The sequence below is a fragment of the Nematolebias whitei genome, chromosome 2, assembly GCF_014905685.2.
Source record: "Nematolebias whitei isolate Nwh7 chromosome 2, NemWhi1, whole genome shotgun sequence".
Taxonomy (NCBI): Eukaryota; Metazoa; Chordata; class Actinopteri; order Cyprinodontiformes; family Rivulidae; genus Nematolebias; species Nematolebias whitei.
Genome location: NC_056499.1, coordinates 56,357,408 through 56,371,501, shown reverse-complemented (window position 1 = coordinate 56,371,501; position 14,094 = coordinate 56,357,408).

The following is a 14,094-nucleotide window of genomic DNA, read 5'->3' as shown; positions in this document are numbered from 1 at the left end:
TCGCTGTGCGTAAGGGTCAAGGCTGTAAAACTCTACTGGATGCTCATGATCTCGGGGCCCTTAAACGTCACTGCACCTCAAACAGGAATGCCACTGTCAAGGAAACAACAGAATGGGCTCAGGAATACTTCCAGAAAGCATTGTCAGTGAAAACAATCCACCGTGCCATCCGCCGTTGCTAGCTGAAACTCTACAGTGCAAAGAGGAAGCCATTTCTAAGCAAGCTCCACAAGCTCAGACGTTTGCACTGGGCCAGGGGTCATTTAAAATGGAGTGTGGCAAAATGGAAGACTGTTCTGTGGTCAGATGAGTCACGATTTGAAGTTCTTTATGGAACACTGGGACGCCATGTCATCCGGACCAGAGAGGACAAGGATAGCCCAAGTTGTTATCAACGCTCCGTTCAGAAGCCTGCATCACTGATGGTATGGGGTTGCATGAGCGCTTATGGCATGGGCAGCTTGCATGTCTGGAAAGGCACCATTAATGCAGAGAACTATGTTCAGGTTCTAGAACAACATATGCTCCCATCTAGACGTCATCCCTTTCAGTGAAGACTCTGCATTTTTCAACACGATAATGCCAGACCACATTCTGCAGCAATCACAACATCATGGCTACGTAGGAGAAGGATCCGGGTACTGAAATGGCCAGCCTGCAGTCCAGATCTTTCACCTATAGAGAACATTTGGTGCATCATAAAGAGGAAGGTGCGACAAAGAAGGCCCAAGACGATTGAACAGTTAGAGGCCTGTATTAGACATGAATGGGAGAGCATTCCTATTTCTAAACTTGAGAAACTGGTCTCCTCTGTCCCCAGACGTCTGTTGAGTGTTGTAAGAAGAAGGGGGGATGCCACACAGTGGTAAAAATGGACTTGTACCAACTTTTTTGGGATTTATAGACGCCATGAAATTTGGAAACAACAGATTTTTCCATTAAAATGACACATTCTCTCAGTTTAAACTTTTGATCTGTGATTTGTGTTCTATTCTGAATAAAATATTAGATGTTGGCACCTCCACATCATTGCATTCAGTTTTTATTCACAATTTGTTTAGTGTCCCAACTTTTTTGGAATCCGGTTTGTACTTTTATCACTTTAATTTTTCAGTAATCTTTGATTATGATGTCGAAAGTGCAACAGAGAACATCAAATGAGACCAATCAAACTCTTGTTGAGGAACCTGTGACCAAGAAAAGATGTTGGTATCTTAACTTGAGTTAACGTGGATTCTGAAACTGGCCCTTAGTTTGAAAAAGGTTTTAATTTCGGCCCCCTTTTGTAAGTGGGTTTGACAGCCCTGTCTTAGACTGAAGCTCTAGTGCAGGGCTATTCAACTGGTGGCCCGGGGGCCAAATCAGGTGAGCTCAGTTAGGCCCACCAATGGGTTTATTTTTAAATAGAACTTGATTTTAAACCATCAAACTAACTTATCAACACTAACTGCTGGACGTCTGGCCCCTGAGCTCTTGGCTTTCAGTAACTGTGGCCCCCCGAGCAGTTTAGTCAGACAGCCGTGCTCTAGTAGGAAAGGAGGTGATCGATTGGCATCAGGGCTTAATTTGAGCTGGATCCTGACGGAACAAGATCAGGGAACTCTCTCGTTTTGACTGGACGTGTTCTGGCAACTGTCTGCTCGGATCTAGCAACTCAAATCTCCGCCCCCAAAAGTCCAGTCAGCACATTTTCATTTTTATTACTTATTAAAAATACAAAGAGAGGAGATGTTGCCCAGTCTGTGGAGTGGATATTACAGCTGCAGCAGGTGCACCAGCTCGTGCACACGCTCCTGCCCAGTAGAGACGTGGATAGCATGTCCTACGGTGATGAAGTGTCTTCCTTGGTTTGGCAAGCCAAGTGGCCCATTAATAGCCAGACATGTGGTAAAAGTGGCTATTAATGTGCCACTTGGCTTGCCATACTTTACACAGCAGCGTCTCCAGACAGCTGTCTACAGAGCACGCACAACTGCTGATGTGAACTCACGCATACATTTCAGACATAATAAATAAAAAAGCTTAGCTACAGTAAAAAATAAAAAATAAATACGAGAGCAATGTTTGACGTGTATTATTCACATTAATCACGTATCAAAACAACAGCGCTAATTTATCAAAATAACAGCGATCAAAATGTGGAAAAGACAGTCCACGTTGATGGATGGATTGTCCTTAGGTGGACAACAGAAGGCAGTCGTAACTGAGGTTGGAGCAGCAGGAGCAACAATGCAGGAATGAATTCAGTGGAGAAGAGTACGACTCAGAAACATGAAGTGTGGGGGGAGGGGGGGACGCTTGACAGAAGCGGATTTGCTCTATTCACACACAACCTGTTGTTGCTCTAAAATGGTCATTTAATCAAGTAATCAAGTGTTTAAAGATGGAGGTAAACGTAGACGTTAAAATAGGTTACACCAAAATGCAGGAAATAGCATCTACTTTATTCAAAAAATTAAGGGGCAGGAGGACAAACAGGCTCCCCCACTGCACGCCCGAGTAGGGCTGGGCGATATATCGATATTTTTAAAATATTGAGATGATTTAAAACACAATATAAAATGAGACTGTATAGATATAAAACGATGTAGTCTTATACTCTGCATAAAGATTAAACCCAGCAGTTTTTCTCCCCGTCTGACTCTGCAGCCTTTCACACTACCCCCCCTCCTCCTCCTCTCTCCCTCAGTGACAAACCCACTCCTCCCCGGCTACTTGTTTTAAGCCCCCAGTATACTCCTGCGTACGTACGTCCGCGCGGAGGTACGCAGAGGGTTCAGACTTCATACTCGAGCGTACACCCTGAGCAGCTGCAGAGCAGCTTCACAGATAAGGGGCGTTTACCTTCGGGACAAATTGAGGTCGCCGATTGGTCATTTGCTGACACGCCTACTGGATTGATTGACAGGTTAAAAAAAAAAAAAAAACGAGAGCTGGCAGCTCCAGTTGCGGCGGTGTTCTATGTTTATATGTTGTTAATAAAAAGATCTAAAATATTTTTAAAAAACAGGGAGCGCTGGCCCTGCAGCCCACCAGGAAATCTCCAGACCCTCCCGCAGCCACGCTGGACCTGAGTTTAATTCGCTCATGACAAATTCCTCCATTTCTCACCATTTCAGTCATGGCATCAACGGAGGAGGAAGAGATCACTGCCTCTTGGCAAAAAAACAAAAGAAAAGGCCAGATCAGGATGAAGAAGGGGAATTTAATACATTGGTGTCGCATACAAAACAGTCCGTTGCTGGGCAGTTTATTGTGCGACACCGAGTACGCGGTCGTAAAAATTGAACTTTGCACAGACATGCCTTGTGGAGATATGTGCGTACCTCTGCGTACGGACGTACACGGGAGTATACCGGGGGCTTTAGCTGAAGACGTTTAGATATGCAGACAGGTCTGTGTTGACTCACAGTGGGAGAACCACTTTAAATTCCTGATCAGGTGTAAAAAATGACAGTGGCTGCTTCAACAAAGCTGCAAGGCTCCGTCTTGTGTCGGGAAAGGAAAAAACGGACCGACACGCAGCTCGGGACTTTGTTAACACAGAGCGGTGCGTTCAAGAGCATAGGAACTTTTAAATTGAGAAAGAAATGAGCTGTAATCAAACAGAACCGAGCTCAGTAAACAAGCCAAATACACAACAACGTGGGGATTCTAACAGCTTTGTTAATAAAGGTTGAATGAATATACTTGATTAGGATTAGACTTTTTAAAGAGCAAGTCATTCTTTCATTACGGTTGATCTGTATGTTTTCTGTTTAAATTTTAAGTGCACAAGATGTTTTTGGTTTTGTTATGGAGGAAAAAAAAAACATTTTATTTTTGAGACATTTATTTTGTACAGTTACAGCTTTCTTTAGCTGTGTGACAACTGGGCCAAAGCTTTGACTCAGAAATATATTTTTGTTACTACTTTATGGAAAGAAAAACATAGAGATATATATCGCATATCGCCATTGATCTTAAAATATTGAGATATTAATTTTGGTTCATATCGCCCAGCCCTAGCTCTGAGTTTCAAACTCCAGCTAGAATCAGCTCAGACGTGAATTCTCTGGAGAAAGTTGGAATTTTTCCCTAAAAAATGTTAATTTAATCCATAATCCCGCCACACAAACAGTGATTGAGCATATAAAGATGAGCTGACGGTTCTGATGATAAATGATAAAGTCGTCTCTGGTTTGGTCAAAGCTTGAAAACAACACTAAAGGCAAACTCATGCAGGTTGATGTCATGCTCAGAGTACATGCTGTCAATGACTCTCAGCTACTACCACATCAAATCTTAGCTTTTTTTCTGAAGACTGATGGAGTTGTAGCCACTTGTGTGTCCTCTGATGTCAGCTGGCTGTGGCGGCCATCTTCAGTCCGGTTGACTCCAAAGGTTAATCAGTTGTTCATTCAACAATTATTTCTGTAAGTTTCATTACATTTGCCCAGTTGTTTATGAGATATTTTGCTTACAGACAGACAGATGAATCTCAAACACAGAGGCGATGAACAGACTGCAGGACTTACGAGCCACGAGTCCCACTCCTGGGATGTGATCAGCCAGAAGTTTGAGCAGAAAAAGGATTTTCTCCCTGAACAAAAACCAGCAAAGAGAAATCAACGTGAGTGGAGTTGAGCTGCACATGGTGGTGTTGGGTACCGCTGGTTCTGAGCCAGGCGGACAAAAACCTTATAACGTCTGGGGTGGGGGTGACTGACTCAAACGAGTCGGCGGGGGAGAGGGCGGACTCCAGAAACCATCTGAGCACCATCGAACTGGTTGAGGAGGCACTATTTATAAGACTGAGTTTGTTGTGGCTCCTCGGACTGATGAACTCTTTTGGATAAAAGAGAAAACGTTTCAACAAAAAGAACCCGTTCAGAGGACCTGACTGAACTCTACTGAAGCTAAACTAACGTTGCTTTGTTTTCTCCTTGTGTTGACTCAAACTTTGTGTTTCTCCACAGTAAAACACCAACCATCAGTTTATTATAAAATTATTTGGTTTTACTCCAGTTATAGTCACATTTGTTTGATAATCTAAAACATATGTTACCTTACTGTTACCAGAAAGTTTATTTATTTTATTATTAACCTTTATTTAACCAGGCAAATCCCATTGAGATCACAGATCTGTTTTACAAGGGAGGCCTGGAGCTGAAGGCAGACTGACGGAGTGCTCCTCCTGACTGAGCTGCACATTTAGATGTTTTGTTTGTGGTTTTCAAAGCTGTGGAAGAAGAACACTAACTGACTGATGGTATTCAATAGAGCCTGACTGATATATCGGCAGGGCTGATATTTTTGGTCAATACAGACGTCTGGGGACCTATCAGTATCTGTGATAATCATCCTATTATGCACCAATATAAACACTTCTAATTTTTACCCCTAAAATGCCGGAACAAGCAGTAATTGCACAATGTAAATGGACTGTACTTATAAAGCGCCTTTCTATCTTATTTCAAGATACTCAAAGCGCTTTACACTACAATCTGTGTCCTCATTTACCCATTCATACAGCTCTATACTAGATCTCTACAAAGCTAATTGAACAAATCATTCTAAAGAGACTAATCAGAGCTTTAGATCACATTCATACACTGATGGGACACACATCGGAGGCTATGATGGGTTCAGCGTCTTGCCCAGGGACACTTTGACATGTGACTGCTGGTGGATTCGAACCCCCAACTCTCGCATTGGAGGAAATCTGCTCTAACCACTCAGCCACAGCCGCCCCCAATGTCCAGCAGAGGGTGCATGAAGACTACTGTCAACTCATGGCCGATCACTTAAGTTTCACTTTCAGTACAGACAAAACAGGGAGTAATACTGTGCAGAGTATTTTTCTGAACAGGACATGGTAAGTTTATTTTAACTGATCTGTAAAATAAAAATAAATCAGCACTGCCTGACCAAACACAAAGGTCACATACTAATATTTGGTTGGATCACCTTTATCTTTGATCACAACATGGGCGGCTGTGGCTGAGTGGTTAGAGCAGTCGTCCTCCAATGCAAGAGTTGGGGGTTCGAATCCACCAGCAGTCACATGTCGAAGTGTCCCTGGGCAAGACACTGAACCCCTCATAGCCTCTGATGTGTGTCCCATCAGTGTATGAATGTGATCTAAAGCTCTGATTAGTCTCTTTAGAATGATTTGTTCAATTATCCTTGTAGAGATCTAGTATAGAGCTGTATGAATGGGTAAATGAGGACACAGATTGTTGTGTAAAGTGCTTTGAGTATCTTCAAATAAGATAGAAAGGTGCTATATAAGTACAGTCCATTTACATGCATTCTGTGTCAATGTTTCGATAAACTTCTGCAATGTCACAAGATCTATTTCAGCCAGTGTTGCATTAATTTTTCACCAAGATCTTGTATTGATGACTAGACACTAGGCATGATGGGTGCATCACTTCACCTGCCTCTCTTCTTACCCTGATGCACCCATCACTCTGGAACAGGGTCAATCTGGACTCATCAGACCACATGACCTTCTTCCATTGCTCCAGAGTCCAATCTTTATGCTCCCTAACAATTTGAAGCCTTTTTTTCCAGTTAGCATCACTGATTAGTGGATTTCTTAAGACTACACAGCTGTTCAGTCCCAGTCCCTTGAATTCTCTTCACATTGTGCGTGTGGAAATGTTCTTAATTTCATTATTAAACGTAACCCTGAGTGCTACTGTTTTTTTTCTTCCATTTCATTTCACCAAACATTTAAGTGATCACTGATCACGATCATCCTGGATTTTTTTCCGGCCACATTTCTTCCTGGAAGACGATGGGTCCCCACTGTCCTTCCAGTTTTTAATAATGTGTTGGACAGTTCTTAACCCAATTGTAGTAGTTTCTTCAATCTCCTTAGATGTTTTCTCTGCTTGATGCCAATGATTTGACCCTTCTCAAACAGACTGACATCTTTTCCACGACCACGCCATGAGTCTTTCCACACGGTTGTTTAAGAAATGAGAAGCAACTCATTGCACCAGTTGGAGTTAAATAACTTGTTGCAGCTGAAAGATAATCACTCATGCAGTAATTATCCAACAGGACGCTCGGACCTGTTTGATCAGTTAAATCCAGGTGGTGACTTATTTTGGCCAGGCAGTGTATAATAAATTCTCCTCAATCCTCCAACCCACTTGTCATTAGCTACATGCCTCTCCAGTTAGCAAGCTAACGCTAGTGTTCAGTTGCACTGCCTTCATGACGTTAGCCCCGTTGTCAGTACCAGTCCTGTCGGATTGAGCTTCCAGTTTGTGAGGACAACTGGGTTTGGTAACATTATCTTTGTCGTCCTCTATGAAATTAAGTTTATTTGAAATCTTTACAAAATAAATAAACGCTTCTGCGGTCAATACTAATTAGACCTTCACCATACATGACTGACTGCTGAAACAATGGACATGGAAGGTGTTTCTTTGTTTCATTTATATTTCTGTAGCACACTGGATAACTTTATGGTGAAGAGTGGAGGATAGAAAATGTGAACGCATGTTAGGAAGACTGTTTCAAGACTTCAAGTGTTTTTAAAAAACAGGTTTAAAAGTAGCTGTTTACTTAAGAATCTTGGGGGTGGACAAAGCATGACAATTTTCAGCCATTATACCGGTTATCGGCGGTCGCCTAGCCCTCCCAATGTTGGTATTGGCGATAGACAAAACTTCCATATCGGTCGGACTCTAGTATTCAGTGCTCAACAGTTTCTGGATTGGCCCCTTCAGCGAAGTGAGTAACGGCAGACTTACTCAGAGTATTTGTCATAGAAAGGTGACCGCAGCAGGTAGAACAACAACAGGAAGGCTCTCCTCCTCATCTCGGCCTTCTCCCACCGGTTCTGAAATTTGGCATCACTGAGAACGGCAAAGCTGAAAGCAACCAGACACAGCAGTGAAATGTTTCTATTTTTGTCACGCCGTGGTGTTGCTTTGAGACCGCTCATCTTCACTCGGGTTCACCGGTCAAGTCCGACCAGAATTCTGAGACAAAGAGTGATGCAGCAGGTTAATACCAACATGGCAACAAAACAATCAGCTGCTCAGGCTTTGGAAGCCAGAAACAACGAGACTAAAGATCCAGTTTAAACAGTTTGTTACATGTCAACACAATTCTGCTTGATCCTTTGAGCCTTCCGACGTCTGGATGAGGTCAAAGGTTAGAATTAACAACATTCCACTGAAAATGGTCAACAAGGACTGACATTGACAAAAGCTCTGAAACTACATACTAGATGTGCACCACATACAGTAAATATCAGGGACTTACCAGTACAGCGTACATAACTGGTACATACCAGGTAACATGAAATACAGCCCGACACATACAAGGTGCATACCCTGTAGTAAGCAGGTAAGTACCCAGTACTTTTCAGGTATTGCTACCCAAACATTGAGTATTTTGTGTTTGCTGGTAGTTTGTTCACCTGGACAGTTCAAGGACCCCGGAGACGAGCCACGGCTTCCACGACTGTTTCCCACAGAGTCCTAGGCCAAGTACTGCAGTCAGACAGAACTGAGTTATGGACAACTGCCAGAAAATGTCTCCTGTGGACTTTACAAAAACATCTGGAACCTTTTGTCTTGTTTCATTACTCAGAAACTTGTTTTCTCAGTTAGATTCTGTGGTTTCTGCTGGAAGCTGTGAAATAAAAGCATCGTCTTCAGAATCAAAAGTTCTGTTTTCTTCTCCCTGCTTTATTGTTCAGTCGATGACAGCTGTAGCAGTTTGGCTCCCGTGGTCCTTCAACGTGGTTAAAGACCTCATTACAGGTTCACATTCACTCAGGTTCCTCTTATTTGATCCTCGATAGATTTGTGTGATGGAAACAACTTGCAGTTTGATGTGACACATAGGTCAGTAGAAGGCCACACACCACATAGATTCAACAATAACTACAGCAAACGTACCCACCATGCTGAAGACCTAGCATTCCTTGAAAGAATGCCTTCGATGTGGCATCTGTTTATGGTTCAACTCTAAAAACAACATTTTACAGTGGTGCTTGAAAGTTTGTGTACTCTTTAGAATTTTCTATATTTCTGCATCAATATGACCTAAAACAAAATCACATTTTTACACAGTACAACTTTAAAAACAACACCGTTGGCTAAAGTCTTAAAGTAGATAAAGAGAACCCAGTTAAAAAAATGAGATAAAAATATACTCTTTCATTTATTTATTGAGGGAAATGATCCAATACTACATATCTGTGAGTGGTAAAAGTATGTGAACAAAGTATTTATGCAAAACACCAAAGTCCATGCTCAATGCTTTTTTTTTTTCTCTCTCTCTGTCCTCCGGTGAAACCAGACGTGTCTCCCTGGTCTCCCCCCCACCCCCCACCCACACCCGCTTCCCTGCTGCACTCTTTCGTCCTGTGAACCCTTAAAGAGCCTCTTTTTTTCTGTATACTTCCTAATTTGAAGGTTCAGTTGGTCTCTCAACAAAATTGATCAAGTTCTCCCGACAGGAGTCAGGGTAAGGAGGACCCTCTTACCTCGAAGGAAACAAATTGGATTCATGGTGACAACTGTTTTTTGCTGTTTGGTTGGTGAATTCTGGATTGTCTATGAATTCGTGTGGATGTGTCTAATCTCGACAGCACTCAGACTGAATTTGTGGAGCTGCAGCAGGGAGCTGGAGCAGCTGTTATCAGGACTGTGAACTCTCTGGCAGCACTCATGAATGGTGGGAATAATCTTGGAGAAGCTGTGAGCTCGACTTTTGGCGTAACGGATCAGTTCGGCTGTTTTGGAGTTCCATCAGAGGAATATATACCAGCTAGACTTTAAAAAGGTAGAAACAACACATGACAAGTTCTGCCTGACCCAAACTGTGGCCTTGACGCTGGACTTATCTCAACTCCTCCTGGAATGTTTTGAAAACAACAAAGATGCTTTGTCTGTTTCCTCACCCCTCCCTTCCCCAAGGCCGTGGACATGTGGCAGAACCTCAACTGAGCTGAAGATGAACGTCACCTCTTATCTGGACAATGGATGAGGGGGGGCTCTGGACTATGCTACGACTTTCCCTTAAAATTCAATGTTTTCACTGCCTATATGTAAATGTATAACGTCTGTTTATGTTGCTTTGCTGTGGTAGGTTTTTTTGATGCCTCAAATTGTGCCCTGTCTAGGACACGGTGTGAGAGATCTTTTTTATACCGTCTCTCCTCATGTTTTCTTCCCTTTTCTCATCTAAGCAAAATATTATTCTGAATAAGAATAAGAAGGCCACGCTAATTATAGCGGCAGCTTCGTGCACTCCGCCCATCTTTCGGACGACTGTACGTACATGTTCTCGTTGTGTCTTGGTGCAATGACAATAAAGTTTATTCTGATTCTAATTCAATAATCCAAATAGAACTCCAACAATGTTCAGTCAGGTCCTCTGGACCGTTTCTTTTTTTGATGAGATGTTTTGTCATTCATCCAAAGGACTTCTTCAATCTGAGGAGCCACCAAACAAACTGATTCCCACAAACAGCATACTCCATAGTGGGGAAAAAAACAGTTTGCTGGTGCTAAGATGGCCTCCGGGGCCCGCCCTCTCCCCCATCAACTCATCTGAGGCAGTCATGCCAAAGTGGTTCAAAACAACAAAGTTCATGCTCGATAATCGAAGAATGTGAACTTTGGTGTTTTGAACAACTTTGGCCATGGCTGCCTCAGACGAGTCGGCGGGGGAAAGGGTGGACTCCAGAAACCAGCTTATCACCATCAAACTGGTTGACCCACTGTGTGAGTGTGCTGCTTATGGGACTGAGGTTGTTGCAGCTCCTCGGACTGATGAAGTCTGCTGGATGAAAGACAAAACGTTTCAACACAAAGAAAGTGTCTAGAGGACCTGACTGAACTTTGTTAGATTTATTACCTGGATTATTGAGCACAAACTTTGATTGTGAACCTTTACCATCAGTGCCTGTTGTACTTTTGTGTTTTTAAGTTCAGCCGTGTGCGGAAACCATCCTGAATTGTGCCGACGTAGAAAAGTTTCCTTTTGTTTCATGCACACAGGAAACTTGTATGTCAGCAAACTGTTTTTATTCTAGACTTTAGCATATATGAAAACTAAAGCTGCAGTCTCTGGGCTCATTTCATTTTGTTTTTTACTTCTTTCTGAAATAACTTGTGATTTTGTACCAAGTTTGTTGGAGATTTTCATTTAGTTCTGGAGAATTTTCACTTTAAAAACTGGTGGGAGACTTTGAAGCACAGCCCTCTCATGTGGTTCAAATGACTTCTGCATTTGAAAGAAAAATATTGAAGATAAAACATTTCCATGTTTTCTGCCTCTGTGAAGACTTGACATGTGAATGAGTGCAGACCAGAGAAAACCCGTGGAAGGATACGGTGCACAAGAGGCCGGCTGATGTAGATGGACTCGGCCACCATCTCCTGGAGTTTCAGATCTGTTGGTTTGTTGCTCAGCTGCTCCTGCAGGCTTCTGCTCCTCTTCCTCTGAGTCGGTGCTCCCCACAGATGGTTCTGCAGTGACGGAGCAGCTGCAGGAGGACAAGAGATGGGAGGTCATCTGAACGCAGCTGCAGTTTGGAGGGAAACTGGAGCTTACTTTTGTTGTTTAAAGAGCAGAAAAACACTTTCTAGGTTTGGTTGGCATGGACTTTTTGTTGCCATGGAAAGATGACTCGGATGATTTTCCTAACGATGTCAGTGCTGATTTAGCGTGTCTTCCTGTTTACAGTTCTTTATGTAGGTTTTATGCATCAAACTACCGGTACTCCCACACACTTTGTGCCATTTACCCTTCGCACACGCATGTAACAAAACCTTCAACTCAACCCACAGTTGTTGGCTACACCTTTTAATGTTTGTAACTTTTATACTTTTAATAATATTTAACTTGACTTTGTGGTCTAAAATTCAACACAGAGATCTCAGTTTCTTCTAAAACTTTGTTCTGCCTTGGTCTGCTTGCTCCATTTGTCTTCTTAAGCTCTTAAATTTGAGCTACTATTAGATTTTAGCCAGCATTTTGTTACTTTTAGCTTCTATTTGGCTACTTTAAGCATTTAGCTAAAATTTAGCTAATTTTAGCTACAGTTTTCTAAATTTAGCCTTAATTTAGATATTTTAGCTATTCTTTCTGTGCATGCGTGGGTTTTCTCCAGGTACTCAAGTTTCCTCCCACAGACCAAAAGCATGCATGTTAGGCTGATTGGTAACTAAATGTCCCGAGGTGTGAGTGAGTGAACGGTTGTTTGTCTCGTTTGTCACTATGTCCATGTGATGGACTGGAGACCTGTCCAGGGTGTCCATCGCCATGGACACCAGAGACCCCACGCGACCCGAAAAGAAAGAAGCGAGTAAAGATGATGGATGGTCCTTTCAATTTAAAGCGGTAATATTCTGATGCTTTTAGCTTTTGTTCTGCTCATTTAACCCTCGTTTGTCATTTTAACTGGTTAGCTGTTGTTTCTAAATTTAACTTTAATCATTAAGTTTAAGTTGCTTTAGCTCTTTACCACACTCCCCATTTTCAAGAATCCAAAATCCTGCTAATGAACTTTTAATGAACTTTAGTTCACCAAGTGAGAGTTCCGCAATTAGTTAAACTCAAAGTAGTCTGCTCCTCAGATAAATAATGTTAAATTATTATTTTTAAATATGAATGTTTCTGTTGACTTATTATATGTATGAATATTTCTGTTCTGTGCCCTGAGATGACTTGTATTGTGACTTGGCGCTTTATAAATAAACTGAATTTATTTCAATTCAGTTTATTTATATAGCGCCAAATCACAACAAGTTGTCTCAGGGAACTTTACAGAAACATTCACATAAAAGCCAATTAGTAAAGTTCTCTATCTAAGGAATCCAGCAGACAAGATGAATCTTGGCTTCGTTGCAGTCTCCCATCCTGAGCAAGCACAGTGGCAACACTGGAAAGAAAAACTCCCTTTTAAAAGGATTTATCAAAAAGGAAAGTCTTAAGTCTAGTTTTAAAACTGGATAATGTGTCAGCCTCACGGACAGAGATTGGAAGTTGGTTCCACAAGAGAGGAGCCTGATGACTAAAAGATCTGCCTCCCATTCTGTTTTTGTAAATTCTAGGAACCACAAGTAAACCTGCAGTACGACAGTGAAGTGCTCTGTTAGGAAAATATGGAACAATAAGATCTGTAATATAAGATGGAGCTAGGTTGTTGAGAGCTTTGTAGGTTAGAAGTAAGATTTTGATACAACTGGGGGTGCTTGGCATCGCGCCCCTATCGCGCGGCCCCCTGGTGGGGTGTGCCCTTGCCTGCCGGCGCGCTTGGGGCCCTTGGTATCGGGGGCTGGGCGCTTGGGCGTGTGTCGGCTCGGCCTGGTGTCTGCCTGGTGGGGCTCGGGTCCTCTGGCCCTGTCAGGCCTTGGCCTGGGTGGTGTGAGTCCTCGGTGCCCGGGCCTCGGTGCCTGGACCTGGACCTACATCGGTGCGGCGGGTGCCGATGGGGGCCTATGAGTTTGTCGCTGTTGGCCCCGGGGGGTCACTGTATGTGGTTGCTGGTGGGGATCTTCCGGTTCTCCCCTGTGGTCCGTTCTGGGGGGTGGGTGAGTGGTTCGTCCTGTGTGGGTGGCTCTGGGGGCTCCGCGGTCGGGGTCCCTCCTGGGGTCTTGGACTCTGGTCCCCCCTTTTTCGTCTGCCTCTGGTCTTGGGCGTCGGGTCTCTGCTGCTTCACAGTTACTATTAAATGTTCTATTAGAGAAGCCTTATACACTTATGCATGCTCACAACCACACACAAATAGAAGCAGGGATGCTTATTTAGGCTTTATATGTAGATATATAGATATGTATGTGAGTGTATATTCATGTGTATGTATGTATGTATGTATATAGGCGTAGGTATGGGTATATATATTTATGGAAACTTACTGCAAAGCCATGAATATTTTAAGTTCTTTATACATATGTATTTTGTTGCTATGTTTTGTCATGTTCTTTGCAGGTGAACAGACAGTGGCCGGGTGTTTTGACGTGTGCTCTATTTGTATATATTTCTTATATTTTGGAGTCTTACTTTGTCTTTTCTTTCTTTCTATCCTATTGGGGGAAAAAAAAAAAAAAAAAAAAAAAAAAAAAAAAAAAA